This window comes from Trachinotus anak, unplaced genomic scaffold, assembly GCF_046630095.1.
Source record: "Trachinotus anak isolate AG129_WGS33_773 ecotype Australia unplaced genomic scaffold, CSIRO_AGI_Tana_v1 ptg000001l, whole genome shotgun sequence".
Lineage (NCBI taxonomy): Eukaryota > Metazoa > Chordata > Actinopteri > Carangiformes > Carangidae > Trachinotus > Trachinotus anak.
The window spans coordinates 20,938,933-20,962,696 of NW_027273852.1; the positions used below are offsets into that span (position 1 = coordinate 20,938,933).

A 23,764-nucleotide genomic window follows, 5' to 3' on the forward strand; every position below is an offset into this window, starting at 1 on the left:
TCTGTTTCCCCCGTAAGTTCTTTCTATGAAACTCCAGAGGACGTTACTACGGAAGTTATTAGAAAAAAGCATGAACATTACCAACATCTTTTCTTCATCAAGGGCCTACAGGGAAAAAGAAGAATCTACCATTTATAATTAAAGGAATGATGTGATATTTCAGAGAAAGCACTTTTTCACTTTCTTCCCTGCAGAGACATCTATAAAGATTGTTTCAGCCATCGTGTCTGTGTGTTAAGGCATGGAGCTAGAGCTGAAACGCATAAAGTCTGGAGACAAAGGGAAAAACCCCACAATTTGTTGTTCTTGCAACATGTTAATTAGAGAGCGTTAGAAGTGCTGGTATAGCCAGGCTAGCCGTTTTCCCCTGCCAGTGTTTATGCTAAGATAATCAGCTCCTGGCTTAGGCTCCAGAGAGATATGAGAGAGGTATAAACCTCAACTTTCAGAGTAAATTTATAAGCATATTTCCCAAAATGTTAAATGTGCTTTCATTGCAATAACGTCCTTATAAAGGATTTAATCCCACTTAACATCAAATTATTGTGTTATATACAGTTAGTGTAACATAGTAACAGTCACATTCTACTGTAAAACCTCAAAAGAATACTGACTAATATGATAATGTGATGTTATCATATTGCACAGTAGTTTGTGTTATGACATTTTCATAACAGATTTATTTGCGGCACTGAAGTTAAAATTAAAATAGGGATTAAGTTAGAGTGAAGGTTGAGGCTGGGTGGGGAATGATGAGGTTAGGTCATAATATGCAGCATACTGTGTGTGTGTAGGTATGTGTGTTCTGCAAAATGTGTGTGTCACAAGCAAAGAGGAAAAACCTCGAAATGAACTGGCTGTGTTTTGGTGTGTGTGGGTGGAGCGAGCACGCTGAAAGGTGGAGACGCACCGCTGCTATGTCGCCTAATCAATACAGTTCAGTGCTTGTCTGTGAGCTGATGAGACACTGGTGTGGGAAGGTATCGTATGATGTCTCCTCGGGCTGTGAGGATCTCTTACAGAGGGAGTTCAATCAGCTCAAATGGAAACAGCTCTGGGAGCCAGTGCAGCCAATCTGTGGCCTGTTCCAAGAAGCAGGTTTATCTGGATGAAAACATGAAATCCCCTTGAATTTGTTACAAGGACTGATGTTGAAAGACTTGTTTTACTTCGCAAAGTATACCACATAACTGAACATGCTTCTTGGAGAAAGCCCCAGATTTGTCTGAGTGTGTGTGTTTTATGTGAGTTGCAGGGATGTGCAGGGTTGATACTGTACATAGTGTTTATGAAAAGAAAATCTGGCAGTTTCATTCTTCTCTCTGCATCTGTTACAGTGAATTAATGTGTGTTTAATGTTGTCCTCTTCATAAAAACAACAGTATTAGTCATTTGTTCAGACAGCTGAAAACAACTATGCCTTCATTCAGTGCCAAAGCAGAAGGTAGCGTGACTTTTATATGAGGGAGGGACTAGGATGACTAGGAGGTCAACACTGTGCGTGACTACACCTTCAAAGACACATCAGCTTGGTTCGCACATTTGACAAACATCACGAAAAGCACCACACCACACCACAGCAGAGGTTAATTAAGGAGAAAATTTCACCCAGCTATCCTGTCGTCAAGCTGAAACCAGCTGATAACTAGCAAATGTTTCTTACATCTACTTGCAACAGAGAGCCAAAGTCATGACGCAACATTTGGGCTAGCTTCTCTTCCACCAACTATCTGTATCCATCAGCTGTAAATGAGATGAGAGCAGTGACTATAAACTGTAACAGTAAAGTTATTTTCAAGGGAGTTAGGATGCTAAAATGTCATGTAGAGCTGAAGTCGGCGAATCATTCTCTGTGGGTTCATTACTATGAGCGACATTTAACATTACATGCAGTTATTTGAGCTATTTTTTTATCTTTAATACAAATATATTAATTAGAGCAGCTTTAAAATATGCCGTCTACATTCCCAAGTATTAGAACAAACTATGACTACGATTTTTATCAGATCTATGTTGAAGTCATACAGTCAGACCAGTTAAATCAGTAGTTGGTGATGAAACGGCTTTTTCATGAGACCATAGAGATGTCTTCAGTAGCGTGGCTGCTGAGATTCAACCCTGCGTTTGCGTGTTCTTGCTCAGTGTGCTCCACTTGGGTACTTCCCCGCTTGAGTGTTTTCAGCGCTGACTAACCCAGACGACCAGAGAGAGCTCAGACTGAAGGAGGAGTCTGCAAAAAATTAATGAATCATTAGAGAAAAACAAAAGTGTGTTAAAAGGTCAAAAAGTAAGCGTCAGACTTTGTGTTTATTATCACAATTCTGATGAATGTTATGGTCCAAACAATGCTCTCATACGAACGTCATAACTGCGTGTCCTCTGAATGAGAGCTGATCAGCTCAGAAAGCTCAGTATTTAAAAACATTTGATTTTCAGAAGAGAAAAAATAAATTTTTTTTGGCAGATGCTATTTGCGCCTGGAGGGGATACCCAGTGTGGCTATTTTCACCCAGGTGTATATAGTATGGCAGAGACTTGCACCCAGGGGCCAGATGCATGAAACACTGTAGATTCATGACTAAGTCTATGTGCACACCAAAACCAGAAGACACATACCATGCATACGCATTCTGTTTGTCAGAATCATAAATGTGTGCATTTGCATGATTCCGTTTTATAAATTTCTACTCATTGAGAAAATGCACGCACGTGCACAAGCCTGATTTTCACTCCCACAATTAGCCAGGAATGGATGAAGACAATCCCTTAATCCATCAGTTTGTAGACAAAAACACTGTCTGTGCCACAACTTATCTTGCATGGCACAGACAAAAAACAGGCACAATTTCACTGATTGTTGGTCAGAATGCAAACAGGAACTCATCAGTAAACTTTAGTACAATAACTCTATCTGTAAAGTCTTGTTTCCCAATAAATGAAGACAGAACTTCATTTGTCGGGACAAGTCTTAATCAGGAACCAGACAGGCGTCCGAAATTGTGATTAGTAAATATTAAGAGTATGGAAAAGGTTTACAGAATGACTCAAAATAAATAATATATAATATGAAACAATGCTGACGCAAACATTGAGCACACTAATACAATTATTAGCATTTATGAATTTTCAAATTCAGTTCTTGGTGTGTAAACAAGTTTCACATTATAATGATAATAATGAATACAAGCTCTGTGAAGTTGGCTGTTTTGTTTCATCTTAAACTCTGTGTCTCCTTGTTTGCTCTAAAAAACCACATTCACACATGGTCAAAAGAATGCGGGACGTTCGTACAGTGTCACCGCTCGTTCTGTGTTCATAAATACCAATTCATGTGCGGGATATGGTGTACACCTGGATTTTGTGTGTACACATCAATTACACATCCCACCCCAGGTATCCATCAGCAGCAACGGTATTTGCACACAAGTGTCTGTAGCCAACAATGCTATTTGCACCCAGGGTGGATACCCAATGTGGCTATTTACACCAAGGTGTATATAGAATAGTAAAGACAAGCAGCCAGATGTCTATAAGTAACAATGCTATTTGCACCTGGGGGAATAGCCAATGTGGCTATTTGCACTGAGGCATTAGGACCTCCTGGACCACTTAAATGACTGATACGGGAGTTCTGGCAGACAGGCTTTCTAACACATGGCTAACATTCTGACAGGGTCCTCCTGGGAGAAAGTCCTGTGCTTGGTCCATGGAGGCAGGCTTTTATAACACCACCTGGCATATGGCACTTACCACCAACCCTACACTCAAAGCAACTATAATCATGTTCATTATAACAACGTATCGCACTACAATATGAAAAATAAGTGATAAGGAATGACTACCTGCTCAGCAGCAAACAGCAGACACACTCAGTTTAAGACCAGCACAAAAACCCACCCTGCCTCTTAGAAATTATGTCACAACTAGTAATAAACTACTTAACAGTTTTCCCAATTATGATGTTGTGGCAACAAAACAAACAAACAAATGGTTTATGGTTGTTTGGCTCTACCATCTGAGGTACAGCTGTGTGAGCAGCTCACTGCAGTGTCTACCCCAAAGCTTAAATAAAAATTACTGCATCTCCTTCTATCAGTCAAACTTTCCTTTAACCGTGACAGCAGTCTTTAAACTTGTAGTTTTAGTCTACCGTACCTCAACCACAGCTGTGGCAGATAAAAAATGCTCATATGAGTCATTTTGGAAGGCCCTGACAGATGACCTACTTTGGCCTGTAGGTATGAGTACATGTTTCTGATTGCTACATGTAAAACAATCGTTTTTGCACACGCAGATTTAAGAGAAGGAGGGATCAGGAAAAGGAAAAGCAGGGAAGGTTTGGTCCAGCTGGAGAGAGGAAGAAGAGGGCAGGTGCAGGAGGAGACAGATTCTTTCCCAAAGCTTCAAAGTAGGGAGTTTTTTGCCCACATAACACCCAACCTGCATAAAACAAACATGTTTGACACACATGTGCTGCACTGACACACGTTGGGGTAAACACACAAAACACCCACATTACTCCCAGCGGTGTGAGGGATACTGATCCTTTCCTGTCTGGTCACCAGCGTTGGTATACTGTTACTCTTGAACAGAGATGAGTCACGACATACAGGAAGACCTGCCTTTTCACTCTCTTGCTAATACTCTCCATGCCAGCTTTCCGTTTCCTCCTGATAGCCAATAGGTGTGTGCATGTTTGTGTATCTGTGTGTGATAAATGGACTCCAGTGAGATCAAATGAAAGTGGAATTTATTTGAATAGACTCAAAGGCTTGAACTTGCATTCATTACTCACATACATTACTGCCAGGCCTCACAGCTGCGAAAACCATCAGAGCGTACCTAACAGCTAAGACAAACATTTTAGACTGTTTGAGGAATTTGTTTCAGGCATGGACAGATTATGTGAAAATGGGCCCTGAGCACAGACAGGTTAAACCCCCCTCCCCTCCAACACAGGACTCCCAGAGAGAGAAGAGTCTTCAAAGTGATGTGTCACTTTGTGTGTTATTGTCATTCTGTGTTTCTTAGTGGTCGTACACGTGAATTTGTGTCTCTTTGTGGTCATTTTGAGTCTCTTTACGGTAGCTTTGTGTCTCTTTATGGTTGTCTAGCTTCCCTCTGTGGCCGTTTTGTGTCTCCTTGTGGAAGTATTTATTTTTTAGGTAGTTTTGCATCTCATTTATGGTCATTTGGCATCTCTTTGTTGTCAATTTCTGCCTCTATCTAATCGTTTTTCATATCCGTTAATTTCGTGTCTGTTTTTGGTAGTTTTCATTTTGTTTCTCTGGTCGTTCTGTGTGTGTTTGTGGTCTTTTGCATAAATTTGTGGTCATTTCGTATTTCTTTGTGGTTGTTCATTGTTTCTAAAAGGTCATTTTGTGTCTCTTTTTTTGTCTTTTTATGGTTATTTTTTTCTGTCTATGTGGTCATTTTGTGTCTTTTCATCTGAGATGAAAGATAAAGATGAAATATTAACAGTCAGCTCATACAGAGGCTGTGGTCCACAGACCCCCGACCTCTCTGTTTGGTAATCTATCCTTTTTGTACCTTTTCTTCAAGCCTTTGTCACTGTTTAGGTCACAGGACCACCCAGCTTTTTTCCCTGAGGATGAGCTGTCCCCTCGAGGACGACCATTACCTCAGCATATGGCAGAGCTACACAGACCAACACACACACACACATGCGTGGATGCATAGTCCTGCAAACAGTTGTGAGTTAGGGGATTCCCAGAGGGTGGTTCACAGTCAGAATGAGGTCACCTCATACTGTAGTGTTACACACATACACACCCCAAAACCTATGGGTGAAAAATACAATAAAATATATCCACTTCAGATACACCCCGACAGTCACACACAGCCACAAAGCTCTGGAGAATATTAAATATCGGTTTGAAAAGCATAAAGCATCTTGATATGTCGGAAATCACCTCCATTTGTTTTTATAGCTCTGGAGATTGGTTATTTGAAAGGCAATTCCGCCTCAAGTTACAATGTGAGCTCATGCGTGACCAATAATTAAAGTTTAAAGTCACATATCCACTTTGTGTTTCTGTCAGACAAATGCCACGTGCAAGCCACGTAGGTGGACCGGCTTCGGTGCCAATGGGAAATTGCCTGTTTACAGGAGCCAAATCACACAGAAGCCAAATCAGGCTTTGTGATTCACAAAGAAGTAAATAAGATAATTAGACAGAGGTAAAGAATAAGATATTGGATCATAATAACAAAAAATATACAATAATTTGCCATTGAGATAAAATCAGCAGCACGGCGTCTTCCCGGAAAACTATGTCCTGGGTACACTGGGTAATCCACAGACCTCACTGGGCAGCTTGCACTGGGACTATTTCCTCAGTAGAAAGTAGTTCCAATGAAAACTTGAAAACTGTTCACAGTGAGGTCTGTGGACTATCCAGAGCGACCGAGGCATTCTTTCTAGAAATAGAAGTTTGTCAATTGTAATTTTTCATCACTTTGAACACCACAAGCAGAATTCCAGTCACCTTCCATTGTGTCAGGGGGTGGTGACAGAAATCTCACAGAAGGATATTTCAAAACTTCAGCACATAAAACCAAAACTATCTGCACGGTTAGCGAGAAAAATGTTTTGCTGCGATTCAAGTATTCTGACCCTTTCAATTATTTCCAATGTGTGAGGCCTTCAGGTTGCAGTTGGCTGACTTTGGCCTGACATGCGTACAACATAAGGCTATTTCCGCAACCAGGAGACAAGACATACAGTGTGCCGTCTGGGTGCGTTTTTGGTTTTGATAGCACCCTGCGTGCTCCTCTTAGACTTTACATATGGGGCGTCGTGGTGCGATGTCTGTACCAACTGTCATAAAACATTTCCTGCTGCGAGAAGTGAGAGGTATATTTCAGGACACCAGTAAACCTCAGACGGACCTGAGAAAAGCACGCCTCTCCTGGAACTCAATCATGTAATCACCTAAAAATGCTTGAACACATGCGTTATTGAATGTGACACTCTTTCTTTATCCTTCTGTCTCTAACCCTCACACACACACATGCACACACACCATATGCACTCACAAACAATGTCAAACCACAACTGAGTCACTTTGCTTCCTGAGGGAAATTCGGCTCCACAAGGAGGGCAGTGAAGGCACTCCTCGACTGTTGGCTGATAGCTCTGACAGCAGCACATGTCCTATGTGTTCCCACACACTCTGCTCACACTCATCTGCTGGCATCTACTCACACACTTCCCTCAACAAAAAAAAATCCATAAAAAGGTCCATAAATCATCTGTGGGCCCAACATAATCTGGAAAACATTCAAAAACCAGCCTAATAAGACATTTAAAAAAACTAAATTGGCAGTAAACACACAAAACAAAGAGTATCTCTCATGTTTGGAGATACTCTACGAGGGATCCTGATGCAAAGGTATGCAGAGTTTTTGGCTCCTCATCCTCAGGAGTTTCCTGTGTGGTCCACATTTTGCGTCTTGTGTTACACAGGCCTCGTTTCATCCTGCGTCTATTACACAGACACAGCCGGGGTCAGACACGCAGATTTTACCCCGTAATGATGATTTATGGGCTAATTCATAACTCTGTGACATCCTAGAAAACGCAGAGCAGTAAGATAATATACACTCGTCTGTTTTCGCTGAATCCCCTTTGGCTTTCAGATGCATTTCTCACACTCTCTCCATCCAAGTCACAGTTTTACAGCTTGACTGCATTTCACTTGCACTACAAATCCATAGGAAATAAAAATGTGACCACGGGAAATAAAATGAGAACCTCTGCTTTAGCTGTAATGTAATCAAAGCCATTGAAATATCAGTCAGTTTACCAGAGTGCCCACAAACGGTGGATGATGGCTGAGAGATGATCATCCATAACACAGCCTTTGACAGGGGGAGTCGGCCTGTCAGCTGGTGTTTTTTAATCATCAATGCCCTGACCTCAGACTGATCTGTACATCCATTCACTTTTAATGAACATGACTCACTGTGTTTATAATGGCAGACTCCAGTCAAATCTTCAGCATTACGACAGGTTACAAGTTCAGCTGCTTAAAAAGATGCAGATACAGGGGTGAGGCTGAGGTGAAAGGCTGCTGGGTTCAGAGCGAACACCAGGACAACATAGATACACACACACACACACACACACACACACACACACACACACCCACACACACAGAGACAGAGACATGCTACAACAAGGCTTCAAACACACTCACACAGGTCAAAATGCTCTGATGTTGGAGTAACACGTGTTCTGGTAATTTACCCCTCATGCAAAAAGCCAAAATAACAGCTTTCCAGCTTAGCAACTGTCAACAGCGCGACCAAAGGCAATGTCATCATCGGACTGGTTCTAAGTTTCCTCCACCCACAGGATGGTTTGCCCGGTGCCCCGTTTCTATTTTACTGCTTATACTCAGGCACAAACAAACACACATACAGTGGGATGAAAATGACTGAAACCACTAATCATTTCAGGGCCACTGTGTCGATTCCCACTCGCCTTCACGCTGACAGAAAAGGAGCAAAAAAAAAAAAAAAAAAGAGAGAGAGAGAGTTGTTTGTTCTGTTTAACCCGATTTCAGCGTCATATCCTCTTCAGACCCCAGACCCAAACATAGAGACAGTGGTCGCATTTGTCTTATTCTGTGTTGTTTCCACAGCTGTGTCATCAGCCTGTCCAGAAGGGTGTTAATCTGTGTTGTGGCTGGTTCTATAGGCCAATCTGACTGGAGGTTTGGGAATTAAATGACATAGAAACACACACAGACACACAGAGTTTTCAAGCTGCCCGTGGATGTAGACCTACAGTGTGGCTGGTTAGCGCAGCGTACAGTATGTGGTCCAGTGGGAGTTGACTGGGAGTATAATTAGAGGCTTGTTTCAAGTGGAACAGACCTTACAGTAACAAGGCTGTGACGGTGACAGATTGATGGCGTGTAATGGGAGGTTAGGACAACACTGGAGGTCCTCCTCATGAATGGATGGGCATTTTACCTACTGTACTGCTGCGAGTAACGCACACGAGCTGTCCCCGAGTCTGGGAAAGAACTCCGGGAAAATCCCACGGGGCTACAAATGTGCACATGAAGCACACAGCTGGTTGTTGCACTGACACATTGTATATTTATAGAGATAACAGTACTCAACATTTGTTAGTTGAAATGATGTAACACAAGTCAAATATCACCAGAAAATGTGAGTAAAAAGTTCAATTAAAACAGAGGCAAATGACAAATAACCTTCCTGTCATCTCCTGTGTTGAAATGAGACAAATTTCTCCCTGTGTAACAGCGGTGTGGCACAGCAGAAACGTTCCACATCAAGCTACACATTATGGAGGATTAATGGAATACAAAAAACCTCTGTGGGAAAACAATTTGCCCAGTTTCTGTGGTAAAACAGAAATGATTCAGAAAGATTTAAAACTGCACAAACACTCTTGTACAGAAGCCTGATAACATTTCCAAACAATCCAAATTGCTCACGTTGAAATCAAAATGATTTGCGAGATTGCAGTGAGTCCAGAAAAGGCTCGATTCAGGAGCAACAGACAGAATAACACAAACAACTTACAGTACAATGAACCCAAAAACACGGGTCAGCTCCTTTCCTTAAAAACATTCCCTGAAACAAACTCAGTGACTTAATATAGCCATTCCCTTCGGACCCTGCCCTGACCCAAGCTTGACCATGTCCTGACCAAACCTGTGGTCGCTCGCTGTCTCACTAGGATCCTCACTGATGACTCTGAACTCTCAGCAGTGCTTTGGCTCAGTGGACCCACTTCATCAAGTCAGGGGATTGCAGAACAAAACGCACACATATACACACACACACACACACACACACACAGTCGCATGCATGTACAGAAACAGCCAAATACACACATTTGCACACTATAATGCTTTCTCAGCATACTGTAGCAGGCTACATTTGCGCAAGGGCCAATTCAAAGCAATTATGGTCTTCCTACCAAAACAGGTCTCCTAAGACTTTGTCTGTCCAACTGCTCTGCACAAAGAGCTTTATTCCACTGGACCCATCTCATACAATAAATCATGGACGTTACGGCGTGATTGTGATGTATATTTTCTTGTGGTCACATCTTACCATACTGGATTGGATACATTATGCAAATACGTTCTGTCGAGAATGCTGATGAGCGCAGAGATCATGTTCACTGTCTGCCCTCCCTGGTGTCTCTTTGTTGTGTTTACGCTGCGGTTGTCGTCTTTCTAAATCAGATATTTCAGGGTAACAGACTGTTGTCTCGCTGTGTGACTCCTGTGTTTGTGTAGGGAAAAGAGGAAGACACTCGCACAGATTCTTGAGCGTATGGCCACAGAATATTTTCCATCATCTTTCAAACAAACTCCTCTCTTGGGATCAGTTTTTGGTTTTCAAGAGCGTCACCCCAAAGAAATGTTCTGACAATGTTTGTGTGATGGCTGCCTTCAAATATTCTTTATTGGTAAGATTTTTTAAAACAAGCTAGAACAGTCTTTTCCATAAAAAACATTATGTAACCTGTGCTTTTGAATGTTACAAGCCTAATGTTTTACCTCGCAACATAACACTGCAGAGGAGGATATTTATTCACTTTGTGGGAACATGTACTTTTTTGTTTACACACAGGACGTCCCTTCTTCATTTGTAGTTGCTCATCGAGCAAGTAAAGTTAAATTTTGTATAAACATTTTGCTACACAAAAACACAGGGAAAGCCCTTTGCAAGTCCCACTGCGCATTGCTTACGCAGTATTTGTAATTCCTTCTGTGAAGAAACTGCTGATTTATTTCTCAATCTGACCCAGTCACTGTCTAGTCATTAGTATCTTATTCAATTTCATATATCTTTTATTGTATTTCCTTATGTCTGCACTTCATGTCTGTTGATGCTTTTTGTCTTTTATTGTGAAGCACTTGGTAAAATGTGCTCTATAAATAAACTAACTTCCCAACAGAAGCCAGATGAGCCAGGAGATACTGTGATAACTGTGGCATTTAAGTGTACAGCATTGAATCTTTAACATCAACCACTCTTGTCAGACATTTCATTTGCTAATCATCTGTCCAGGTTTCTGTTGTTGTTTATTCATTTGGAACGCTGATAATAAAACACCCAGAAACACAGGTGTTACAGTCTGGACTGTGCTGTTAACAAGACATGAACTGTGAATTACTTAATTTCAGTCACATTAACAGAAAATGTTGCTTGTATTTAACTAATAATAACTTTAAGTAATAACTTTTTTTTCTTATTAAAGATAGATGGGGAGAGAGAGACACAAAAGTTAGGGGAGAGAGTGCAGGTACAACATGCAGCAAAGAGCCTGGGCTGGATTTGAACTCAGGCCACTGTAGTAAGGACGCAGCTTTACCAGTGCACTCTCTACCAGGTGAGTTACCAGGGTGCTCCTAAACCTTTTTTTTGTGACCCAGAATTGAAAATGTGTTACCATAACCCAAACTCATGAATGTGTAGTTCACCTCTGTAAAAAGCACAATCATTTCCAATTACTACATAATTTCTAAAAGGTTTTTGCACACCACATAGTCTTGGTGACAGCAACATAGGATCCGTGATATTTGACTTCTGTTTATGAACAGTTTTTTACTTACATTATTTCCTATTTTTTTGAAAGAATTTGAACATGCAAAACAGGTACTTAAACAACTAACTCTTTCTTCTTTACCCCTATAATTAGTACCAAATTGCATAGACCTTTCTTGGAAATATCCTATTAACAGCTAAATAGGAGCCTCTCTTTAGGAAATTGTGAGCAAAGTTTCCTGGAAATTATCTGGAAAATTTGTGACCCGTGAAATAAACCCTCACCAAATCTCTAACTAACTCTTCCCCTGTTGAGATTTTCTCCTCTTAAGTTATCTGCTTTCTTCTGTAAGAACAAGTGAATCTTTCCATCATTTTGGGTGTGAAATAAATTTTCAGTCACTTATCTGCTTGCAACCCAAAACACACTTATTCTTTCTGAGTGCACTGATAAAACAGCACGTAATATAAGATAAAAGATATTTCTCTCTACTGCTTAACACAACTTTTATCTTTTTTTAAGATGGCTCTGGGCACCCTAGTGGCTCACCTGCTACAGCACATATCATAAAGGTTTAGTCATAACCGCAGTGGCCCGGGTTCAAGTCCGACCCAAGGCCTTGTCCTGCATGTCATCCCATCTCTCTTTCCTGACATTCCCGTCTCTCTTTCGACTTAAACGTTGCTCATCCTGGCAGAGCACTAACATCACTCACTTAACCAGGTCATGGAGGAGGAAATGTCAATCAGGCAGATTTACAGGTAAGAAACGCATGTGAAGAAGTAACAAAACAAGCAAAATGGTGTGAAGGAGAACAGAAATAGACACAGGACCTGCCCGCACAGGGCCCATGACCCACTCTGTGTTGAGTTGAGGATCATTACTGTAACCACTGCACCGTGTACAATATACATTCTATTTCTGTCAGGATTTAATTAAATGTGGTTGATGAATCAGAGATGTTGAGGTGCTGTTTAGGCCACACCTTGGAAAAGCAGAGCTGCAGTAGATGCTTGAGGATGTTTTTATTCCCTGCTTCCTAATATCTAAATATATGTCTGTTTCATTATGTGTGTGTATGTGCTTGCGTGCATGTGTGCATACAGACACATACATATATGTATACATCTACACAGACACACAAAGGAGAAAAAAAAGTGACACACTCAAAGGAGATTAATGGCCAGTGTCGTTCTCAGAAATGAGATCTATACCACAACCACACTGCCAAACCCTCGAACACACACTCTCCCTCACACACACACACACACACACACACACACACACACACACACACACACACACACACACACACACAAACTCATACAGACAAGCAGACAAATGACGACTGTATGAGCGAGTGTTTCCTGGCCTTTCGCTCCTCTGTAAAGTATTCTTACCAGAACCATGTCTATCCAAGATCCACCAAATCTGTCTGAGGTTGGAGACGTAACACCTAGCTCGACTCCTCCATCATTTCCTACAGTAAATGCTTCATCCTCCCCCAACTCTGTCTGTCCCTCCAAAAGTCAGACATGAGTAGAAATGGGTGGACAGGCTTAACTAATGCTGTGTAATTGTCGCAATTATTGGGAAGACAAATCAAATCGGGAGGACTTAGCATCTTGTGAAAACCAAATATGTGGGTACAAATCTGCTGCCTGATGACATGTAGAGCTGTGACAACCACTTGTGCAAGGCTCATCAAGGCTTTAGTTGAGAAATAGATTTTGACTCAGCCAGATGATTTGCATTTGGGGTTTTTGGGGTCATTATCCAGTTGCTTGCCCCAAGTGTAGGCAGTTTGTGAGAGCAGGAAAATGAAACACAGTGCTTGGAGCAAGTTTGAAAAGCGTCTTATACACTTTCTACTAATTGTCAATTTTAACCTAATGGGAAATCAACCCTTGGATGCTCTCTGAATATGAGATACAATCAAGTTGTGATCTTCTTGCATTCCAGGAAATATTAAGTTGTCAGGTCTTTTCAATTTCTTCTTCTGGTGTGACCATATTCACGTCGTCTTCAGTCAATTATTTCCTGTGTCCCCAAGTGCAACTTTCAACAAGCTTAGAGCAACAGATGCAAACTTGTAGCGTTCAGAAAGTGCAACAGTGGTGGTGACAGGGCGATTCGGTCTCTTGGTTTTGAAATGTTTTGTGGTTGCATTGCATTCTGGTCTGCTGAGGCAACTGTCAGTAAGAGATTTGCCTCTTAAAATGAATTCCTCCCTGTGTGAATATTATTACTTTTGCATAACGGTGGCAGTGGACACCAAAACCACATCTGCAATTTTCCTATTGTTTTCTGCGAATAATCTGCTTTTTTCCTCCTCTAGATGCATCTCAAAATTACATCACTTTACATGTTAAGCCAATAATACCAATAAGAAAAAGGCAGATGTGACTTTATTGCAAGGCAGAGACCAAAATAGCAGATATGAGAAATAAGCAGCATCTTTTTGATTAATTCTAGAAGATACAGCAGATGTCTTTTTACTGTACGGCTTGGCCACAAATCAAGATTGTTAGCTCTCTTGCTTAACGATCTGCGTGTGGTAGAGTAGTGTGGTAGATTTCCGTGACATTTTTAGGTCACTCAAATTCACAGTAACTAAACGCGCCTGAAACTTCACAGTAGCTCTACTCCCACCTTATCAGTGTCAAAGCCACATCTCGGGGCCACATCTTGACACAGGAAGCACAAGAGGAAATGCTAGGACACTACCTAGTAATCTGTGGGTGGTTTATGACCTTTCTAGGCTGCAGATGTGACTTTTCACTTTCACACATTGTTTATCCGTTATCTCTGACACAGATTTTTATCACCATGCTGTAAGCTGCAGATAAACTACACGAGGGCACAATTCTGCAGGCACGCTGACACACTGCCTTTACCACAATAAGACTGAAGACAATAAATCCAGAAGATTTGAAATTTTTTTTCTTAAGCCAGTGGAGTCTGGACTTCATGCAACTTTTTTTTCTTTGGTACCAAGTGAAGTTAAGTCACCTTAAAGGGCAGTGACGTCTGCAGCTACATTCCAGCTCGAGTGGTGCTCTCTTACGAGCGGGGTAACACAGAATCCTCATGGTGGTTTCATTGATTGAAAGTAGCCTTTTTACTTGACTTTGTGGTGAATAATAAAACTAATGCACCCTGCTCTGTGGGAAATGTCAAGCCTGCAAATGATGTCCAATAAACATCCAGCCTGCCTGGATCAACGTCTGGTCAGCGTTAAAGGGCCAAGACGGGGAGGCTTAGCCATGGCAGTGACACACACCATAACCACGACATCTGAACTTTTCCCCCTGCTGGCAGTATTAATCTACACGTTGTTTAAACTAATTGAGATGAAGATAAATCTGTCAGTTGCCTGCCTGCGGTCAGTGAAGCGAGGTAGGCATGTTAATGTCACCGGAGAGCGCCAGCCGAGGATTCCCTTAAATTCACAGTTAAGAGGAATAACAGTTGTGTGGCGCAAGGGTGTGTGTAAGGTTGAATGTGGTGCTCTGCGTGTGTGTGTGTATTGGCTGGAGGAAATACAGTGACTCTAAAACCAAAAAGAGCCCAACCCACTCCCACAGTGGAAAGAATGATGTGCTATTCTGTAAATGACACTATTGACCAAACAGATGCTTGCCTGAGGTGAGACACTGGGCATTGTGTGTGTGTGTGTGTGTGTGTGTGTATTAGAGAGAGACTGCATGTGTGAATTGCCTTGCATGCCGTAGTTGGCTATCAAAATATGTTTTAATTCTTCAGCTCTGTCTATGTTTGTGTGTGTTTGTTCATGAGTTAACGCTCCTGCAGATTGGGCTGGACACCATCAGCCCAGCCTCCTGTAGAGTGTTTGGTCTGCAAATCCTCCATTGTCTGTTGTGGTTCCTGTGTGTGTGTGTGTGTGTGTGTGTGTGTGTGTGTGTGTGTGTGTGTGTGTGTGTGTGTGTGTGTGCGTGTGTATTTGCAGTGAGGGGGCTAGTCCCCTTGTTGTACTCTCTCAGGCTGCTTTCTAATCAAATCCACTGCAGAGGAAGTTGTTTATGGTGTGTAGGTGTGTGTCCATGTGAGCAGCCGGTGGGTCTGTATCGTGAGATTGCAGGTGCGGATGCATGCCGTGTTTTGGTTTATGAGCGTGTAAGTGAGTAAGTATAGTTGTGTGAGAGTGCCTGAGCGAGTGTTTTGCGTGAGAGTCCATCTCCCTTCATGTGGTCAATGAATCTTGCCGCAGTTAGCATAATTGTGTTTACAGTAAAGCAACTGCCTACTTCAGACTGGCTGGGGAACAAACACTTACTGGAGCAGAATCAAACCCGAGGCCAAGTGCTGAAGTGTGGGATTTAAATGCAGTGTGCTTTCAGGTATCAAGAAAACACAGAAGAACACTTCAGCATTCATCTATTTCATGTTGGCAATGTGAAACTGTATTTGTTGAGTAAATCAGCCCAACCCTGACAAGTGAACAATGTTTTTTCCACAGTATCAGTGAGTGTCAAGCCACACCCACACTAGTGTATAGAAAATTAAATGGCACTTTTTTTCTCCAATGCTCTGAATTAAAAGAAGTGCTTGATTGTCATGTAAACCACTTTTGATCATCTTTTTCCAGTAAAGATTTTACTTTGTACAAAGTAGTCGGTACACGCAGAACACGAATGTGGCTAAGTTACATGGTGCTACCCGACTGAGCTCCGGACAATGTGCTGATAGTTACCTCCATCTAACACACTGCTCTCTCCATGTTTACCAGATCTTGACGGTCCTTCAGCCATCTGTTTATCTTGCACCATGATGGTTTATGTTCCTTCCAGTTCATTGTTTGTTGAGAGACAGCCCTCTGTAAATAGACAGGTAATAGATATGAGTGCATGCTTCGAATATCTGACCTAGCAGGAGTCTGTTTGTGGTCTGTTACTGTTTACTTTACACATAAATAACATTACTCCTAATTAGTACTTGCATTTTTATGCAGATGATAGAATGTCATATACCGTTCAATCAAACTTTGAGAAGTTCCATATCACTTCTTAATAACACTCTTGCTTTAAATGTACATAAGAGCAAGCACATGCCTGTCATTAAAACTGGTTCCCATAACACCCTCTGGATCACACAAATACTTAAAAACCTGGCTCGACAGCAGGCTGTCAATCAAAACCCACATTCAACAGTTGATAATTAGTAACAATACTGGGCTTTCACTGTAGAATACTGGGTAAACTATTTCTCAGTCAATTTGTCTGCACTTGATTAAAACCATATTCTATACTGTCATGTACATGTCACATTATGTTACCAGCTAAAGCCTGTTTATCACAGTTCAACACATGTTCCCAATGACAAACTTCATATTCATCATTACTCTTGATATTAATCTGTAAAGCTCCACAGTTAAAGCTTTTAAACTAACTCACAACTCTTCTCTCATTTACACATTTGTAGCTTCAGTACATGATCCAATAACTACAGTACATGACCACAGACATCCCATATCTACATTAATATTGACAGAACTGGTTTCAGGTATTTTGCACCTTTTAAATGTAAGTAACTGCAAAACGCCCTCAAGCTAGTAGATTTGTTCATTTTCCAAGCTTTATTATCTGATGTTTTTATGGGCCTTGTAATTGTTTTTGTGGTTGTCTGACATTGCTGGTTACCTAATTATAATATATATTATTTCTTGCTCTTAGGTCACTCTTGGAAAAAAAAGATCTTAATCTTAATGAGACTACCTGATTAAATAAATCTTATTCAGTAGTAATTCAACAGGAGACATTAGAAAATCGACATGAAATATTGCACTCATAACTGAAATTGGCTTTAACCAAAACATTCCAGATTTATGAAAATCTTGAACCAAGATTTATGGATTAAAGGATTACAACAGCATCTACAGCAGCCATGTGTGTACGCCCCATACATACACTGAGATACCACATGGGTACCTCATTATCTGTGATTGGTGAACTTGGGTTTATGTTTTCTTAAGACGTTTCTGATGTCATTCAGAGAAAGCTGAAAGTGAAAACAATGTCATGAAAGTTGGAGAAAGATTCTCAGTATCCTTTTCATTGGCACACATCTAACAAAGCCAGAACACTGCAGACCCTCTGCAGTAGTCACTCTCTAGTAATGACCAAACATAAACATGTCCATTGCATGTGTTTAGTCAACTATTCAGTAACAAACAAGCTTAATAAGTTACGAAGATGTAACTCCAGCTCTTCAAGTATGTGGTTAGTCCACTGTTGCTCTGTATCACAAACTAAATGAAAGAATGTAAACACACTCAGTTCTTTCTAAGTGCTCTGTGAAAAACAAACAAGGCTTTTAAAATCATGAGGCAGAAGGTGCTAAGGTTAACGCCCACATATATCTATATAGTTTGTACCTACTTTAATTTTCTGTGTAAAACCTGCATTTTGAGATTCATTCACATTAGTAAATACATCACCTGTCTTCAATCAAAAAGTCAAGGGTTGGCTCTAGGGCTGCCACTTTTTCAAAAAGTCAAGTTTGAATGAATTTGAACAACATTTGCCCCACCCCCAAAGAAGAACCCAACACAGAGAAAAATGAAGCCTCTGGGCTTACTTCAGGCACATTCACTCAGAGCCAAGGATATAGTTCAAATGTCTTTATTGTTGTTAGGGCATATCAGAGTAAAATATGCAACAAAAACAAACGGCAACCGGTTTCAACCACCACAGGGTCTTTCTCAGGGCGTGGTTGGAAAGAGAAGTAAACCAAGCAGCATGTTGATTGAACTTATTTCTCCAGCTTAAACTTAGTTTCTTCCCAACTGGAACATGACAAACTTGTGTAAAGTCCATCTTTAAAGCCTCTACAGGTTCTATTCATGGTCAATAATCTGTCTCAGTGTTTTTGTGGCTCGCCCTGCCAGGTCTTTGGGGCATCCATTCAATTTTAATTCCCCCAAATAAACACACCCTCTCTCAGTTTCACGTGACTGTCAGACAGTTACTGTCTTGGCCTTAGGGCTGCTGTCAGCTCTCGTCTTTCTGAAGCATCCCACAGGTTTTTCCATCATCCTATCCAAAAAAAATGATATAAAGGTCAGGTATATAAGCATCACAGCAGTAGGTGTTGAGCTTGAGCAAATTTTTACATTCGGGGATGTCAGAAAGCTCTGATGGTAGATGGAACAGTGATTGAGATTGATTAATACCTCAAACCACGTTCCCTGCTGAGACTTCAATTTTCCTGCAATCTGCCCTGATTTTGTTGATTTTGCAACTTGAAGAATGCCCTTAGGGCAGATTTGAGGAAACAGATACCTGTTTGTTAGATTATGGTCTTAACGGTGTGCCAGCAGTCGACACTCCACATGCAGACATCAAAGAGAGAGTACAAGAAATCTATGAATATTATATGTTTTCCCACGTCCTCATCTGTCTTTGAATGTTGCATGAGTCACAGCACTGTCAGTGAGTTCATCACCCCGGCTATGTAATTCTAAACAGCTGTTTGTGTTATGTGTGTTTAAATGTGTCTATGCATGCATGTAATCCTGTGTGTGTGTGTGTGTGTGTGTGTGTGTGTGTGTGTGTGTGTGTGTGTGTGTGTGTGTGTGTGTGTGTGTGTGTGTGTGTGTGTGTGTGTGTGTGTGTGTGTGTCTCTCCCAGACTGATGTTAAACCCAGTACACCACGCCACACAGACAGACAGTTGTTGATTCCTGGATTCCTCTCTCTAATCTGCTACCGCTGCCGTGGTTTACAGCAGACAAGCTGATGGATCGCTGCAGGGAAATGGCTCTGCATGACATATTTGTTTCCAATCAGTGCAAGGATTAACTAAGAATAAATAAGGTCTTCCTTCTCAGGTAATAAAGCTCATCTCGCCACATGCACATGAATGTGGTTTAGCTTCTGCTTACTACAGGAATAAGCACAGTGTTTGAGTTTGATCCCATCCCAAGGTCGACTGGATTCTGGTAAAAAGGATGTTTGGCAATGGTGCACAATCTCATGTCAATAACACTGTGGGAGGAGGTTTTTACTAGTTCTGTGTGCATCCTGTTGTATAAGTGTGTGTGTGTGTGTGTCTGTGTCTGTGTCTCTGTGTGTGTGTGTGTGTGTGTGTGTGTGTGTGTGTGTGTGTGTGCGTGTGCATATGCTTTTGTTTCCTTCTTTGAGCATATTGCTCTTTTGTGCAAATGTCATGGAGAGCCATTTATTTATCTGTATGGTTTCACAAACAGTTAAGTCATTGAGTCATCGTAGGAACAGAGTGTAAAAACCAGTGATGACATGCAGTTTGGGAAGAGAAACAAAACAAGAGCCAGCGAGACTTCAAATGTGAAGAGCGACCGAATCGTAAGAGATTGCGTAAGGAGTGATGAAGGAGGTATTGTGGTGCATTCAGAGAAAATCACATAATGCCGCTGTGATCAAAGTGACAAGCCACAAATGTCTCCTGCATAATTTCAGACAATTCTTAACTGCTGCACCTAATCACCTGCAATCAACTACAGACTTGCTTATAAATCTAGAAAATGACATTCGTGACAATGAATGTAATCAGATAGCTGTGATCCAAGGCGGAGAAAAAACATACAGTAATGAAAAATGACATTCTCCATTCTGTCAACTCTGTGAAGCCAACGGATATACAATAGTTTTTTTCATAGAGGGCAGAGATTTATTCCATTGTTTATGACATACTGGAATAATCTGTTGCTCAGGGACAAGTGTGGGTTGCGAGGCTGGCTTGTGCAAATGGATGACAGCTGCTCTGCGACAGGATGTTTTCTCATGTCACAGGAAGTGAACAGGGTCGTCTGGGCTAATGAGGTTTACCCTAAACAAGATATGTGTACAGCTTAGTCCAAATCATGGAGGCTGTTGTTTCTGACAATTACTCTACACCATCTATTCCTCATCTTTACCCTTCATTAAGTGATTTTAAAGACCGTCTCCTATAAAAAGTGTTTAATCTTGTTTCTAATCTCACCTCCATGTGATATTTTTTATATAATACATGACATATCATGAGTGAAATAGGCAGTCAACGCCATTACTGTGTGTTTCCAGATTGGAACTGCAGTGAACCACTAAAACTGTGTCAGCCATTGCCAGTTACAAGATAACAAACAGCATTAACAAATAAAAGATGCTAACTGTGCTAACCATTCTGATTCATCTGCCAGTCGCCTAATTTGGTGCACAACAAACTCCCCAAAAACTCCTGAGTCTGGGTCTGACTGAGACTGAGCTTCTCTGATGTTTCCTTTGCTAACTATCTGGATACGTGCTGCTGTTTCATCTCTCAACCTAGCACAAGCGGCTGTGGTTGGCTGGGCACAAGACCTGATCCAGATTTCTCAATGAGGAAGTAAACATAGATGTGTTTCCAGCCCCAGTTTTCTGTTTTTTTCACTTTTTATGGGAAAACCATGTTCCACAAAATATTAATCATAGCAGAGTATTTTTACAGTTTAAAACATGTCTAATGTTGATTCCTACTTTTAAATTGCATCTAAGATTGCATTATTTCCCACAATATTAACTATCTACAATAGTTTGTGGGGTTAGCATGTCCAGCTACCTCCAAAGTGAAGAAACTTACAGTGCAGCTTACATTAGTTTGTGGAGTCACATGTTGACACAACAAACAACCACACAGTTATCAACACTATGGAGGATTTAACCACTGCAGAAGTTGGTGCTGAAAGCTGTCAGAGATTAGGCAAAGGTTATGAGCTCTTTACTGAATCTAAGGAGGTTTACACTCCGGCAACCCCCAGCCAACATGAGCAGATATAGAGTAAACCGTCTTATCTGTAAAGTTAGAAGTAAAGCAGACTGTTCATATGAACAAGTAGCCTATGTAAGCAGCCTAACAGGGTTATGTAAGAAAGAAGAAACAGTCTGATCTTACATTTGTACAGTAATACTAGGACTATCTAGCTCTACACTGCAGCGCAAGAACAATGCTGTTACTTTATTTCCATGTCTTCACCATCAGCCAGTGAATATGATGACTTTTTGCCTATGACATGCAAATTTTTCTCAGTGCAGCCATCAAGTGCATATTCAAGTTAAGTAACTTAAGTGAAGACAACTAACTTGGGTACTGACAAGTCTTAAAAAACAATAAAACTATAAAGCTTTGAGTGAAAGAGAAAATTTCAGCATGCAGCCTGGTGCTTTCTTACATTTGTGCAAAAGAAAAAAAAGACCTCCTATCATTTGTTTTAAACATTATTTTGTGGCATTTTTAAAGAGGCCACAAACCCACAATGTTGTATTTACAAGCAGCACAGGAGTTGACCTTTAAGAGGATCTTGCCTCTGTCAGAGTGGAAACTGAGCAGTGCTTTGTTTTCCCATGTATCTGAAGGAGACAAAAGGACTGAGAAGTAACAGACATGGGTTGTATGCAGCCTGAGAGGAAGTTGCTTTGACTTTCCCACTGTGATTTTATGGCCACATTTGTTGCTACATAGCTACAAATGGCTGGTTCCTCTGTTTATTAATAACACTCTATCTCCTAAAATCTGTACCTATGTATTGTGTTACAATCAGTTAAAGAAATATACACCATAGCAGTCTGCACAAACTAGCAGACTACATGTGAAATCATGTGATGTCGTCACAGTTCATTTGCATATGAGGAGAAGATGTACCACAGTAAAAAACAAAGGCAGCGGTCATCTTAACTTACCACAGAAGTAAATGAATACCATCTGTATCTAATCCAGTGGTTTTAGTTTACAAAGTGCCTGAGTGTGTTTCCAGGAACATGACCTGAAGTAACAACACAGCACCGTGTGAGTTTCCTGCCTGTCTCTGCAGTCCAGCTCCCCCTTTAAATTTAGACTTCAGAATTATCTGATGAGGCTAACTACTTGAAATCCACAGCCTGCTCTCTCCTTGCCTTTTTCATGGCATGGTCTGTTGGTTGTTATTCAAGTTTATTAGGTACACCTATCTTAAATTAATGGAACAGTTGATACAACTAAATGGAAGGATGTTGTTTGTGTCAGAGATGCATCTATGTTGTTAGATCAGTGAGAGAAGCTAAAAATACTTCTGTCTAATGCAATTCAGTTCAACAGCAGCACAAACTACTGCCTCTGAATCAACAACAAAAACTGAACATTATAACCTCCATGAAGGAGGATTTATCTCAGGACTGTTGCATTCGTTAGCTAGGCGTACCTAATAAACTGACAACTGAGTTTATGTGTCTTATATTTATTTTGTATTAAGTATAGGAAATTGTCATTTTCATGTTTTTATAATATTATAATTACATTATTTGACTTGTTATTGCTTTATTTCTTCTTTTGATTTGGCGAGATGCCTTCATATAGGCCCATATGGGTTTCTCACTTTCACTCATCCCAACCCCTTTCAAACAGTTATATTAAGTTTTACATTTCTTTTTGGATTAAATCACTTCCTCCAATAAATAAAGGCTAAAGACAGAAAAAAAATTACTGTAGCTTTAAAAATTTTCACCAGGCTGTATGCACAAGTTATGATTTATTGGTGACATGTTTAATTGTTTAAGCAGCAAAACAAGCATTGCATCAATACTTTAGGCAGATGCACTGAACCTTGTCTTGCTCAGTTAGTTTGTGTAACAGTGCTACACTCTTTGCCTCCTAATTTTACCTGATTGCTCATCATTCCTGATCCTGTTCCAAGTCCATGTTCAACCACAGCGTTTTTCTTTATGAACCTGATTAACCTGTTATGTTCCCTGTTCCCTGTGCTTTGAATAAAATGAAATGCTATGCCAAAGGTGTCAACTCACACACACACAGTTAGTGTTTAACTTGTCTTTTACCCATATTTCCATTTTACAATATTACTTAACATAAATGTTCTGTCTACTCCTCCACAATCACACCTTATTTCTAAGGAGAGGTGACCACGCCACAGACAGATCTTTGGCTGACTGTCCCTTCTCACTGTTCCCAGTGTAACATGAGAATTCATCTCCTGATGCGCCCAAACAGCCAACAGTCCAAATATTCACGGACAGGCTGAGAGTTCACAGCACTGCACACGGGGGAAAAACCAGTGGGAGCAGTTTAATGACATGAGATTATAGATATAAAGCCATGTGGATCTGACAGATAGAGAACGTGGCTGAGGGCCTTCCTGGTAGTGCTACGTCTTGGTGGTTAGGATGTGCTGTGTGGTCGTATCGAGGCCAGCCTGATA

At 40.9% G+C, this 23,764-nt stretch overlaps 1 long non-coding RNA gene across 1 annotated transcript in view; it reads right to left on the minus strand.

The window, feature by feature from the left end:
• Positions 1-26: 26 nt before the first annotated feature.
• The window catches only part of LOC139624672 (uncharacterized), a 28,743-nt gene continuing 5,005 nt past the window's right edge, over positions 27-23,764 (minus strand). The window contains exons 2-3 of the long non-coding RNA XR_011691718.1: positions 16,278-16,400; positions 27-2,230 (exon numbers count right to left, since the gene is read on the minus strand). This is a non-coding gene — a long non-coding RNA (uncharacterized lncRNA). The remainder of the gene's footprint in view (positions 2,231-16,277; positions 16,401-23,764) is intronic.